The sequence below is a fragment of the Sceloporus undulatus genome, chromosome 6 (assembly GCF_019175285.1).
Source record: "Sceloporus undulatus isolate JIND9_A2432 ecotype Alabama chromosome 6, SceUnd_v1.1, whole genome shotgun sequence".
In the NCBI taxonomy this organism is placed as follows: domain Eukaryota; kingdom Metazoa; phylum Chordata; class Lepidosauria; order Squamata; family Phrynosomatidae; genus Sceloporus; species Sceloporus undulatus.
Window position 1 is genome coordinate 6,673,745 of NC_056527.1, and position 14,563 is coordinate 6,688,307.

Consider the following 14,563-nt stretch of genomic DNA (forward strand, 5'->3'; position numbering starts at 1 on the left):
TTGCTGGATCGACAGTGGGCCCGGTCCCATTGCTGCTGCTGTGGACGCTGCCCCAATGCGGAAAGAGTGAGTACCGAAGCGAGCCTTGGGGAGCCCTAATCTATTTAAGGCCTCTGATATTATTCTCGAAAACTGGTATTTAGTCAAGGGGGAATTGTCAGTGTGGCAAAAAAGGCTCCCTGAATGCTCCCCCCTAGGCCTAGGTTTTAAAGGTTTTTTTATGGCTGGCATTAGTTGTTTTGTTTTGTTTTTAAAAAGAAGCAACTATAATAAGGGAAAAGTGAAAAAGGAACATGAACCTTTTGCTGGTTTTTTGACTTCCGTAATAGTCCTTCCTCCAATCTTTCCAAAACAATGATGAACTTTCATCATGTTCCATCTTATCAAATTCATTCTGTATTCCCAGCACTGCGATTGCAGAGTGGAGGGAGGTTGATGGTGGTGGTAACATTTCAATCCAAATGTATATCTCTGGGTGTTGAGAAATGGCAAGCGAGCTCCCATTTAGTGCTTTATTTATTACCTACATTCACTTTGTGAGGAGCGCAGTTCGTTAAAGAGCTTTAGTACTTCTGTGCATCAGTTCAGCTCAAGCCACCGGTTGCCATAAATATCTTCCTGTGGCATGCTGAATGAATCCCAAATGGCGGGGAATCACATAGAGAGAAGGAAGATGCAGAGTTTGGGCAGCAGATGTTTAGGGCTGATGGTGACTTCCCAGTCTTGGCACGAGTTTTCTTCTTGCCTTTCCAAAAGCCCAAGAAAATGAATTCTGATGGATTTGGACTTCTGAAAGTTGGTATAACAATAGAGAGGATGGACTGCATTCTTAGGTTTATCTAGAGACTAATTCTGTAGTGTCAGTCTGGCAGGAGCAGTGATAAGAGCTACTGGTCAGGGCTTAGAAGAGTTCCTTTCCAAGAGCTGCAATTCCCAGCATGCTGGCTATGGATTCTGGGAACTGTATTTTTGAAAAAGGAACTTCCCAAGGACTGGTGCTGGTGTGTTGCAATTGATCAGCCCTAGCCAGTGGTGAAGGATGAGAGGCACATCACTTCTGTAATGTCTGAGGAGAAAAACATTTATCTAGTAACATCAGGAAGGCCTAAGGGGGGGGGGGGGGCAAAAAAAAATGAATAAGTGTGTTGGATTGATAGACGGATGGATTAATCAATTAATTACATTTTTCTCTACACCTAAAGAACTTGATGCAGTATACCATGAAATCCATTTAGAACAATTTAAAGCAATAACAATAAATTTAAAGGACTAATGGTCTATTGTATCATTTATCACTTAAAAACAAGACCATTTCAAACCATTAGAAACCATTTAAAATACAAGTCAAGTCTCCCTCTTCCGAAATCCAAAGTATACCAAAAGCCAAACTTTTTTTTCGTGGGTGACCAAGATAGTGACATGTTTGCTTTCTGATGGTTCATTGCACACAAACTTTGTTTCATGCACAGAATGAATTGAAATATTGTATAAAATTACCTTCAAGATATGTGTAGATGATGTATATGTATATGAAACATAGATGAATTTTGTGCTTAGACTTAGTTCCCATATTTCCAGGATAGCTCATTATGTACACATATGCAAATACAGGTATTCCAAAACACCTGAAGTCCCAAGTATTTTGGATAAGAGAGACTCAACCTGTAATTCAAACATTGTATACAAATGAGATGAACTCAGGCCTCAAAAGCTTTGAAGAAAAGCCATGCTCTTACTTGGCATTGGAATGACACCACTTTGGAGCCATTTGGCCTCTTAAGGAGGGGAAATGCATAATAGAGTGCTACAAAAAAGAAGGCCTCCTTGTTGTGCCACACTGTTTTGCACCTACCATTGGGACACAGAGGAGGACCTCTCCAACAGACCTCAATTCTTGGGCAGGAGTGTACAAAGGAGAAATGCTCCTTCAAATGTCGTTATCACATGACAGAAATTGGAAGTATAATGCAAAGTCATCCCGAACGCAATCATGGGTATTCACATTATTGTGCGAAAGGTTATCTCACATGATTGCGGGCAGTCTGAACGCACTCTGAACACAAACACACATCAATCCACACTTAAGTAAATTTAGCGAACTAGCAAATTCACAAACCCTATTCCTAGGCAACTTCGCACTCAGTGCACTGTTGTTTGGTGTGATGTGCATGTCTCCTTTGGCCCTGGTTTCCCCTCCCAAAAAATCCGGAAGGAAAGGTTCCCATGAAGCGTCGCTGCAATTCCAGTTTCAATTTTGTTTCCGGTTGTCTTTAAGCATTGCTGAGGGGGGAACTGCTGCCTGCTAATTAAGAGGCATGGACTGGGAGCTATTGGTGGATAACCATTATATTCATGTTTTAACGTGACAAGAGTGAATATATGCATGCGGATATGTTTTCTTTTTTTCCCCCAACCAGTTTGAGTGTCGACACTCGGGATGGAGAGAGGCCTCTCGCAGAGAGGAAATCCACAAACTTCTTGCATTTGGAAGCGTAGGACTTCTTGGTGGCTGACTTCTGGACAGCCAAGATCACCGTCCAAACTGAAAGGGGTAGCGAGTCTAGGAACAGAGCCTCCACACCACCATTGGCAGATTCTCAATATCCGGATGACAGACCCGGCTGTCCTGGAAAGTGAGAAGGTCCAGATGGAACTCGAAGAAAGTCCTTCTGTGAGAGGTGGAGCAGGGACGGAAACCACAGTTGTCTCAGCCACCAAGGGGTGATCTGGATGGCATCCGAGCGGTCCCTTGTCATCTTGGAGACCACTCTGACCAAGTGAAGGCAAACGCGTCTCCAAGGGAGTCCTTGTTGCATGCTCAGGAACAGAACTGGGGACAGTGGCTGTTGAGCGCGGTCGTGAAGAAGTCAATCTGGGGTTCCCAATTGACTGAAGAGGTTGTTGACCATCTCGGGATGCAGCCTCCACTTGTGGCAGTCAGTGGAAGACCTGCTGAGCTGGTCGGCCAAGTTGTTCTCCTCTCCTGGCAAGTGGATTGCTTGGAGCAGAATCTCTCTTGGGATGCACCAGTCCCAGATGCGGAGCATGATGTTGAGCGAGGTCTGTGACCTGGTGCCCCGTTGTTTGTTGAGGTAGTACATGACTGTGGTGTTGTCCGTCAGTAGAAGCACTAGCTTGTTGGAGAGGTTCGTCGCAAAGGCTCTCAAGGCCTTTTCCACAGCCAGCATCTTGAAGGTGTTGATGTGGAAAGCCTGCTCATCCAGAGACCACTTGTCTTTGATGAAGAGGTTTGCCATGTGGGCGCCCCAACCTTCCATGGAAGCATCTGTGGTCAAGGTGACTTGGGGCTGAGGAGGAGAAAAAGGCATGCCGATGCAGACGTTCTGGAGGCCATGTGTCTCAGAGCTATTTGGACATTGCTGTCTCTCACTCACCTGTGGGCGAGGCAAGTCCTGACCGAGGAACAGAGAGCGTGAAACAGTCCTGAGGGAGATAGGCGATGTAGTCTTCGGACTTGAGGACAGTGCCGATGAACTTGATCTGTTTGGATGGGGTGAGATGGGACTTCTCCAAGTTTACCACTACCCTGAGGGATAAGAGGAGCGACAAGGTGAAGTTGACGTCTCTCTGCAATTCGTCCATGGAGGGGGCTGCGAGGAGTCATATGACTCGTGTGTGTGTGTGTGTGTGTGTGTGTGTCTTTATGGTTTTACAAACTTTATCTGCCATTCTTTGACACAGCTTTTGGGGCAAACAGGCATCCCTCCCTGGCTTCTCCTCCCTCTCAGGGGGATGTGGGGGGCACTTTTGGAAGTGAGTTATGATCATGCTCTGAAAACGTACTTCTAAGTAAGCAATGTGAATTTGTCCTCACCCATCGAATCGAATCCTAAATAATGTGACAATCTATAACCTTCTTCTTAGAGGTCATAGTAATCCAGTTACATGTGTATTGTGTAGGTGGTAGCAACTAGGATTATAGCCCTCCTACTTTTTCCAGAATGTGTACTGGGTAAATAACTAGTTGGACTCACTACCTTTACCTTTTCTTTCCCTCGCCCTTTGGTGCACACTTCCCCCTTACCCAAGGCCACTTGGCCATTGCATTGTCAAGCACTATATAATATTAGATGAGGTTTCATTTTTTTAAAATTGCTAAATGAACAATACAAATATCAAAACATACCTGGCTAAAAAAATAAACATCTAATATGTATATCTCGATTGGTGAACTCACATTTCAAGTATTGTAACTGAACTGTTTAAAAAAATTCTACAACCTCTACAACCTCCCCAACATGGGGCATAACAAGGGCAACACAAATAACTACTGAGGGTATCGAAGTAGAACAGTTGTAGCCATCACCCAACAGTATACGTGGAAACCAGTCCAAGTGCTGCTGGGGGGGTGCACGTATGATGACAGGAAAAGCAGCAATATCACGATGTGTAGATTTTCTTTTTCTTGATTGTTCTCTGTCCTTTCTTTCATCTCCAAAGGGACAAATTCGGATTCCTCAACAGTGCAAGTAAGATGCAAACCTGGGACTGTTTCCTCCTCGCTGTCTATGTCGTGGACCACGGCTTGCCAAGCAGGGCTCGTGTGGTGTGTCTTTCTCTTCAGTTGTGTACCACTGGTTCCAGAGCGCTGTGAAGCCCTTGATCTCTATGAAGGCTGTGCATGCCCAGTCCCAGCAGCAAGCGTCTGCTCTTTTTTAGCCAGTAACAACTTTCGTTCTTACTGGCCAATTTGGCCCTTTCACCCTCCAGCAGCTGCACAGTTTTTTTTTTCCTCTGAGAGTGCAAGTTTTTTCTCCTCTACTGCCAGTTTGGCCCTTTTCACCTCCAACAGTCAGGCAAGATTGGACAGGGTCTCCATATGTCCATCCAGGTGTCTTCCCTCCTGCTGGTGGGACTATGTGTCCACAGTAACAGACTCAGCAATTTTCTGCAGCATGTTGGAGTCCTGCTCCATCCTCCTGTGTTGCTTATTGCTGACTGCTCGGTACTGCTTCTGGAATCGCTGCCCTTGTTTCTTGCCATGCTCGATGATAGCAGTGGCTATTAATTCTCCCCTCCTGGCTCGCCCCTCTCTCTGGCCCTCTCGCCCCTGCAGAGGTACTTCCGCCATTGTGGTGTGGTTCAGTAAAAGAAATGTACACATAGTTACACATTTATATTATTTACACCAGGTGAACTAAGAGGTAAAAGAAATAAGTTATATGACACTATGGTTGATGCAGTTGTGTAGGTGGCTCCCATGCAATGGATTCCTCACCTGGAGTATCAGGTGGTGTTGCTAGTTTTGGGTTGTCATTCTCATCCTCCTCTGGTACTACTTTGGGAGCCCCCTGTACTTCATTAATATGGCCTTGCTGCACTTTTTTCATGTGTTCCTCAAATCCGTCGATAAGTGTATCTGGAAAAATATGATGGCCCTGAGTGTGCAAATGCTCCAGCAGGCTCTCACACACTAACACACGAAGGCGCGTGGATCTACAGGGGACCTGGGTGCACGGGGGGTATCCAATGAAACACGGGAAAGCTGTCCCTGAGTGCAGCAGGGCACCTTATCCAACGCGACATAACAACACTTGAACATGGACAAGATGATGCTATAATCACCTTCATCATCACGCAAAAGGGGGGGGGGGGAGTACCATTACTTAAACAATGTAGGCCACAACAATCCTACCATACATCCAGGATGTATTCCATTTAAGACATTTTCTTTGCTGGCACCATTTTTTAAAAGCAAACATTAAAGACCATTACCTTCCCCACGGGATGCATTCTCTCTGGTTACTCTGGCACATTCTTTGGCATCCCCTTCATCCTTTGGGAGTACAAACAGATCGCGAATGACCTTTTCCTCAAATACGGCAAAGGAGAAATGCTCAGTTACACAACTGCAGGGTTTTAGATGTGTACTCATCAACAAACCTTTATCTGTATGTATGTAGATAGGTAATATAATAAGGGTGTGTGTGTGTGTGTGCTGAAGAGCTGGAGGATGGCCCCTTCAAGGGGCTGCTCAGACATCTCCACCTCCATTTCAACCCCTGCTCCTCACCTGGGGATGGCTCTTGCTGCTGCCAGATCTTTGCTGCACACCCCAGGACACCCCTGCCTCTTGCACTCGGCTCCCCTTCTGTGCCCCCTGGCCACCCGCCCCGGTCCTGTCCTGAGGATCTCCGCACCAGTCTGCACTTCCAGAGTGGTACTGAGTCGCCTCTGCTCCTGGACTGCGCTCTCTGCCGGCTGCTGGATGGACTCTCCTGGATTGGAGTGTTCTCTCCTGGTTCTGGACTGATCTCTGTTGGAACTCTAATGATCTCTCTTTGGTGTTCCAGTGCCCGTTCCTGGATCTCCCTGCTGCCTCTCTCCCTCGGCTCATAGGCACGCTCCCCCTGCTCCAGAGAGGCGTCATGTGCTGTGCAGATGAAGCCTTCAGCTCATCAACACCGCAACAGTTCTGGCAGCTGCCTGAGAGACGCATCCTCTTCTTCTTCACAGCAAGGCTTCGTTCCACTGGGTGTCATTGCATCTATGGATTAGCGGGGCTCCTTCGCTCTGTTGTCCTCCTACATGTTTCCTTTTTTATGGACATACAACCAGAGATCATAGAACCCTACAGTTAGCAGAGACCCTGAGGGCCACTCCGTCCAACCCCATTTCTGCCATGCAGGAACCTCATTCCAAGCATCCCAATGTGGTAAAGGGTAGAGTTTTCAAACTGAGGTCATAGGAAAGCGGGAGAGTAACAGGCAAAGGAGGGTGGTCAAGGTAGCGGGATACATGCACGCTCATGGTCATGCAAGAACACTCTCTAAACGACTCACCCATATGATCCTTACCTCATCCAGCCCGGCAAGCATGCTAAGCATTGAAAGAAACAACTGCACATTGTGCAATAAAGCCATGCAATTTGCTTGTTTTTGCCTACGTGGTTTTGGCGCAGATGCGACAACCATAAATTTGTTGTCAACAAAACACAGACTTTACCTTGCATATTTGTTTCGGCCTCATTGTCCATCACCTGGTGGCGTACTGGCCCGCGGGACAGGTGTGAGCGGTCACGGTAGCTACTCCGTTTTGGAAGAGGTAGCGGACCCCTCCCCAGCATGATATGGTGGTCCTGCTTGTTGGAAGATGTAGAGCTCCCAACCCCCAGCACGGACGCTTCATAAGCAGGCACGGGGATCCAGAAGGTCGCTAACTGCTGGAGGAATCGCCTAGAGTCAGGGTGGTCCTCCTGCTCATCTTGCATGAAAAGGGACAAGGGTCATCTCTGCCCTGTGCCACCCCAGTGCCATGTTTTTTTTTCCCGCCCTTCTCCCATTTCCCTCCCCCCCTTTCCCCCGGGACCCTGCACATCTTAACTTGAGAGGGCATCAAAAAGGTCCTGGCACATTCTAACCCTAACAAGGCGGCATTTTAGGTGGGGGTCACTAAAGGCTACACCTTCAATGACGTCATGAACACACCCCTTTTTTGCCCATCTGTAAGCACCATCGATCCGGCAACCAAATGAGAGATGAGTGCTTTGAGGGGACGGAGTGTTGGTCAAGGTTTCCTTAATATATGCAAGACATCTTGCACAAAAGCAAGAGAACCAAGTCACAAATTACAAGTCCGAAAGACAGGTGGGGTGGATTCAAAAAGATGCAAACAGCCATTCGAGGCGCGTTACAGACCGCCTAAAACGCAATGATCTGGCCGGCGGCGCCAGTTTGTGCGTCCAGAACCGGAGCGGCCAAAACCGCTGATTCCGGGCGCAGCCGGAAAAAGTGCCAAAATGGCTAGTCGGACACTCGCGGCGTCCGGATGCTTATGTGTGTCCACAACGTCAACATTGGCAGCCCGTGTGAACGGGCGCTGCCATTTGTGCGCGCGTCTGGCGTGTACTAGGGTTAGGAGCATCAGGAAGTCTCACCAGGCACAAGTACGGTGAAGTTCATTTTTTAAAAGAAGAAAGCAAAGATTTACAACCCTGGTTTTTTGCAGTTAAAATCATTGCTCCTAAGTATTCCTCTCTGGGAACCTTCTCCAGATGTTTCTCTAGATGTGTCTTGTGAAGGTGGGTTGGGACATACTTCTGGGTTCAACATTCATGCACAGAGGAGAGCTTGGGGAATGGTTAAAAATGCAGTGTGAGCTGAGCAATAGTGCATAGTGTCTGGCTCCTTCGTCTCTCTTGCTTTAATCGCTCCCTTCCTTCCTCCTTCCTGTCCTTCCTTCCTTCCTTCCTTTTCTTCTTCTTCATATCTCACCTCATACACAATATGGGACCAAGCAGGCTCAGAGTGGGCCCTTGGTATCCTCTGGGTTGGTTTTCCTTCCAGGACACAATATGGAATCCAAAATCCCTGGAGGCTCCAGTCCCCATATATACAAAGCAAAATGTTGTTCCCTCATAAATAAGCAAAATTCAAGGTTTGTTTTTTTTAGAATGATTTCTTTTGAGTATTTCCAAGCTGTGGATGGTTTGACACAGTGGATAAAAACTCCTTCGATACAGAGGCCCACGTAATGGTGGGGGGGGGACCAGTCTGAATCTCCCTTATTCGAATTCAAAATCCAAAATACCCAAAATTCAAATCTAAACTTTTTTTCATGGGTGGGCTGAGGTAGCAATACCTTTGCTTTCTGATGGCTCAGTGTAGCAACAAACTTTGTTTCATGCACAAAATATTAATTTAAAACATCGTAAAAATTATTCAGCCTATGTGCATAAGGTGTTTAGCAAACCTAAATAAATTTTATGTTTAGACTTAGACTGTGAGTCCTCCTCCAGATACTCATGAAGTATATGCAAATATTCCAGAATCAAAAATCCCAAAATTCAAACCATGCCTTGGAGGAGAGACAATATGATAGACCTGTTGGAATATTTGAAAGGATGCATATAATAATATGGAGCAAGTTTGTTTTCTCTGCCAGCTCCAGAGAATAGGACCCAAAGCAATGGCGTTTATCAGACAAGACGGGTTCTCTGCCACGTGGAACTGGGGGCTTTTGCGTACTGGGCGATTGCGAATTCGCGTGCTAACGCAAATGTACTTTCATACCTGGCATCGTTGGGTGCCCCCTTCCGCGGGGCTTCCGAACTGAGTGTGTACTGGCTCCTCTTTTTGGCATGTGTTGGCGAGTGCGAATGGGTCTGGTGTGAATTCCCAGTCCTGAACCTCCATCGCAAGACCCCAGCATTCCAACTCTCCCATGATGTCCTGTTGCAATTTGCCCCACTTTTCCTTCCGGTGGGTCTTTCCTTCTGCCGGTTCCAGGAAGCCAGGGACGAGCACTCTTGGCGCAGAGGAAAGGTAACTTGCGGTCCTTCCAGGGTTTTTCTGAAGGTTTGAGCATTTTTTGCTGTTGCAAAGTGGGGTTTTAAATTTACCCACTTGTGACAGGAGTGGGGGGTGGGGTTTCTTCCAATGTTCTTTCTGCTCCTCTCCTTCGGTGTGCAACCCATCCCATCATCCCCTGCCTTCTCTCTGGGGCCCATCTGAACCTCTCCTTCTGCCTGCCACTGATCCCATCATCCCCTGCCTTCTCCCAGGGGGGCCCATCTGCACTCTCTTCTGCCTGCCACCAATCCCATCATCCACTGCCTTCCCCCAGGGGCCCTTCTGAACCTCTCCTACCTGCCACCAATCTCATCATCCACTCCTCTTCTCCCAGGGTGTCCTTCTGTACCTCTCCTGCTGCCTGCCACCAATCCCATCATCCACTCCGCTTCCTCCCAGGGGCCCATCTGAACCTCTCCTTCTACCTGCCACTAATCCCATCATCCACTGCCTCTCCAGGGGGGCCCATCTGCACCTCTCCTTCTGCCTGCCACAATCCCCATCTCCACTGCCTTCCCCCAGGGGCCCATATGCAACTCCTTCTACTGCCACCAACCCATCATCCACTGCCTTCCCCCAGGGGCCCATCTGAACCTCTCCTTCTACCTGCCACCAATCCCATCATCCACTGCCTTCCCCCAGGGCCCCATCTGAACCTCCCCTTCTGTCTGCCACTGATCCCATCATCCACGCCTCCTCCTAGGCCCCCGTCTGCTCCCATTATTTGACCTGCAACCCATCCCATCATCCTCTGCCTTCTCCCCGGGGCCCTTCTGCACTCTCGTCCTGCACCTCTCCTTCTGCCTGCCACCGATCCCATCATCCACTGTCTTCTCCTCGTAAGCTCCTATCTGCCCCCTAATTTGACCTCAAACCCCCCAGAGAAGCACCTTGGACAAGTCCACACTCCTCAGCCTCATAGGATGGAATATGTGAACAATCCTCCCATAGCAGGATGTGCATATATATGATCGCTTCATAGCTATAGTTATTCCCCGCCTGCAAACCTTCCTGTACATGTATGAGTGTTTCTGGGTATATATCAAGTAATATTTCTTTGTTTGCATTTCTTTTCAGATCCTGCAGCACGCTGGGGATGACATTTCTGGACACTGCAGCATCTGAAGTTGGGACCCCCACTTTGCTGGACTTGCTTGGGGGAATACCTTGCCCTGTCTATTCTCAGTGTGTTCTCCAAACTTCCCCGGCACCAACTTGTACAAAAACCCGGAGACAACTAGTTAAATAAAAGATTTTAATTATGATTTTTGGTCTATCTATTTACTAAACTGCCGGATATATATGCATACATAAATAAATGTATATATACACACACCACCAGACACAGAGCCACACACACACACTACAGAAATTACGTTGTGTCTGTGTGTGTGTGTAGAATATATATATATATATACACAGATACATATATATAGATTTTGTACCTACGTGTACATACATACACATACACACACACTCCACACCCATACCCACACTCTCTCTCACACACACAGACCCCAACAGATCCAGGGAATATGTAGGTGTGTGTGTGTCATATATAGGTGATGTGTGTGTGTATATATAGATATATATATATATATGCAAACCCACAAACAGCACATGAAACTACATATATGCATTGTGTTGTGTATACTGACACGCAAACAGCCAACATGTACATATATATGTGCGCAATATAACATACAAACAACAAACACACCCACACACAGAGCATATGTACTTCTAGTGTGTATATAATTTTCATATGTGTATAGACCACTCTTACACACAGAACACTCACAGACCTAGAGCTAATGTAATCATATATATCTCCATGTGTGTGTGTGTGTGTGTATAGTAGAATATACACTCGCACACACCTAGAGCAAAACATATATAATTCCATGCCAGTAGTCTATACATAAACATACACACACTCCCTCACGCATGCAGAACCAAGCATGCTAATTTGTTGCAGTGAAGGTAATTTGGTACATTAAACCAAGCAGGATGTAAGAGGGAAACAGTAACGGGCACATTGTTTCGCATTGTTACTATGCATGAGCTTTGCTCTCCAGCTGTTACCCCGGGCTGAATGCGAGGAACGAAAAACAAAAGGACATGACCCTTTCACCCCAGAGCGTTTAAAGTCACGACCCATACAGAGCACCACTGAGCATGCGCAAGGCAGCCGATATGAATCGGCCATCCGCATGTTAAGGTCCGTTGGTAAAACATTCTGCACTCAATGCACTTTGCGCGAGTGCGGATGGGGCAATCAACAAACCCACCAATGCGGAGGAACTCCCCAGGTATGACAGTACATTCGCGTTAGCCACCGAATTCGAATTGCCCAGTATGCAAAAGCCCCAGTTCCGCGCGCAGAGACCCCGTCTGATAAACCCCAATGTATTCATGCTATAGAAAGCAGATTCACCTCAACATGAGGAAGAACTTCCTGACAGTAAGAGCTTTTTGATAGTCTCCTTCTTTGGTTGTTTTGAAACAAAGGCTGGAGTGCTTTGATTGTGATTCTGCATGGCAGGGGGGTCCGACGGATGACCCTGAGGTCCTTCCACCATGATTCTATAATTTGTTTCTTATTAAAAAACACCCTGACCGCTCCTCAGGTCAGGACATGGCATCGAACAGTCAAAGGTGGCAGTATGAATAAGTATTACCAAAAGTATTTTTCCAGCTGTAATTGTGGTTTAAAAGCCAGTGTGTACTAATCTCCACAGTCTCTTAAATATATAAAAGCAAAACTCTACAGACTGCTGACCTGTTGTTCAGATTAGTACTTCGAGAGCGAGATCATGTTGAAAGAAGAGAGAGACCAAGCCACAGTTTTTGAGAGCCAAATGAAATTTTCTCTCAGTTTTCCTGATTTATTTAGAGAGGCCAAAGATCTTATGATGAATAAGTTGTTAGAATACTTTTTAGAAAAATATTGTGCATTACTGCACCGGCGTTATATAGTGACAAACCCAATATCAACAAAACAACAAAAATGACAAATTTACAAGAGTAGAGATTTGGAACATATAATTTTGTTATTGGAAAAGACTAGTTTAGCAAGAGAAGTGGCAGCTTTGGAACACTCTCATAATCACTAATGCAACAAAATAGTCCCAGCTACAGCTGGAGAAGATACAATTCAGACATATCATCTCTACAATTCACAGAGTGTTTTGGAATGGGGAGCCACGATATCGGGCACCTCCCAGCTTTTTTTCTCTTGTTATCAAAGTCAGATGGGGCTAGGTAGGTGCTGGATTAGCATCTTGATGCTATAGTAGATGGTAAAAGCCCAGTCCATTGAACTTGAATTTTGGCCAAAGTCAGCTTTTTGGATTGGAGTTTCTGAGTCTGGGAATTGGAAAAGTGGCTTGAATGGGGGTTCACTTTCCCTAAGGGGCATAATTTAGGAGCACTCCTGGATCCATCTCTTGTCACTAGAAGCCCAGTAATTCACTGACCCAAAGTGAGCCAGTCTTGGTTGGTTGGGCTGCCAAGTTGCCAGATCCAGGGCCTGGCCCAGAGTCTCCAGTTTTCAGGGGTTATCTCTAGACAGAGACAAGTGTGCAATTTGGGGACTCAGCTCCATGCACAAGAAAGGACATGTATAAACCCCACATCTTACCCAACAGAGAAGGAGGTGACTACATATTGCAAAGTTTAATTGATTTATTTCGCATCTTGCAAAGACTTTACAAGAGGTCAAAATATTTAGCCCCCTCCTTCCATTTTATTCATTGTGGTATACCAGGCTTACCCTCTGCTCTGCATCTACTACCTTCTTCTGGATACAATTAGTAGGTTCCTTGTTCCATCTTCCTAAATGTGAAGGAATCGTCCCCTCTTTCACCTTATCTGGGATCCCTTCAGTTGAGATTTCACTCTTAATTTCCAAGCAGGAAAATGTATGTTTGTTTTTCTCACTCGCAGGGTGGTGTGTATTGAATGACAAACAGTGAATAACTGTGGTTGGTACTTAATACATAACACTTAAGGACATCACTGGGGCAGTCTTTATTTATCAGGAAATCAATGGCCTGGGATGATCTTGAGTTGGCACTCTAGTGCGCATGCTATCTTTGGCCATTTCATTCCCCCTCAGAAGACAGGGCAAGACCATTTGTAACGATACAAACTTGCTGATATTCCTAGAGCTGGGAATTTTGATGACGACGTTCATCTGTAGACCGAATTACAGCCACAGCAAGTTCACAGGGCCAACCTGTGCATTTGCTTCATGGTGGCATTTCTGTGCATGACTATCTTGCTTCTGTTTGTTCCATCTGGGAGGCCCCTCCACAAGATTGAAACTTTGATTTCTTTTCAACAAGACAAATGAATGTGGGGCTGAAGTGAATCAGAGGACTTGAATACTTTTTTTGATCAGCATGCAAGAGCTGTTTTGCAGCCTCTCTGGGTTCCCTGCCTACACTTGGATTATATAATTTAAAATGGGAAACAGGAATGACTCATTAGCTGGGACCTAATGAGAATGGTTATGGGCACTTTATTCTTTCCCACCCTCTGCAATGGAAAAGGAGGTGATCAAGCTGCCATTCTCACATACTGATGCAATGCTGTTTTTTCTGTTGCTCTACCTCTGTCTGTATCCCAAGCTGTTAGAATCCTGTTAGTATCTACCAGATAGTGTTTTGTAGTGTAGTAGTGTCGGGGGATGATGGGGCTTTAGCTGCAGTAGAAGAGTAGATAGTGATAGTTAGTGCTTAGCAGGGCCAGGTGTCTTATCTAGTGGCCTGAAGGCCTGGTCTCCGAGCGCTCAGAGCTGGAATGTGCTTTCCTTCTGTGAGAACCAGGGGGCTTCGCTTGGGCGGGTTTTCTGTTCTGCTGGGAGGGGATTTGGCTTTCTTGGAGGATGCACTGCCCCCTCGGCCCTCCTGGTCCGTCATGTTTGTTGCAGAAGTTAGTAAGGAGTCTCAGCACTGTCAGAGTTAGCACCCAGAATCCCAGAACCATCAACCAGTCAGCTTGATTGATATAATCAACAGCACTTCATTGATAGATCCAGAATCAGACAGGTGCCCTCACTCAGCTTCTTAGCTGAGACTGACCACACCCTCCCAAAGACAAAGTAACAGAACCCCAAAAGCCAAATCCCTCCAAGCAGAAACCCCCCAAGTGAAGCCCCTCCTGGTTCCCACAGAAGCGAAAGCACATTCCCAGCTCTGACGCTCGGAGAGCCAGGCCTTCAAGGCCACTAGATAAGACACCTGGCC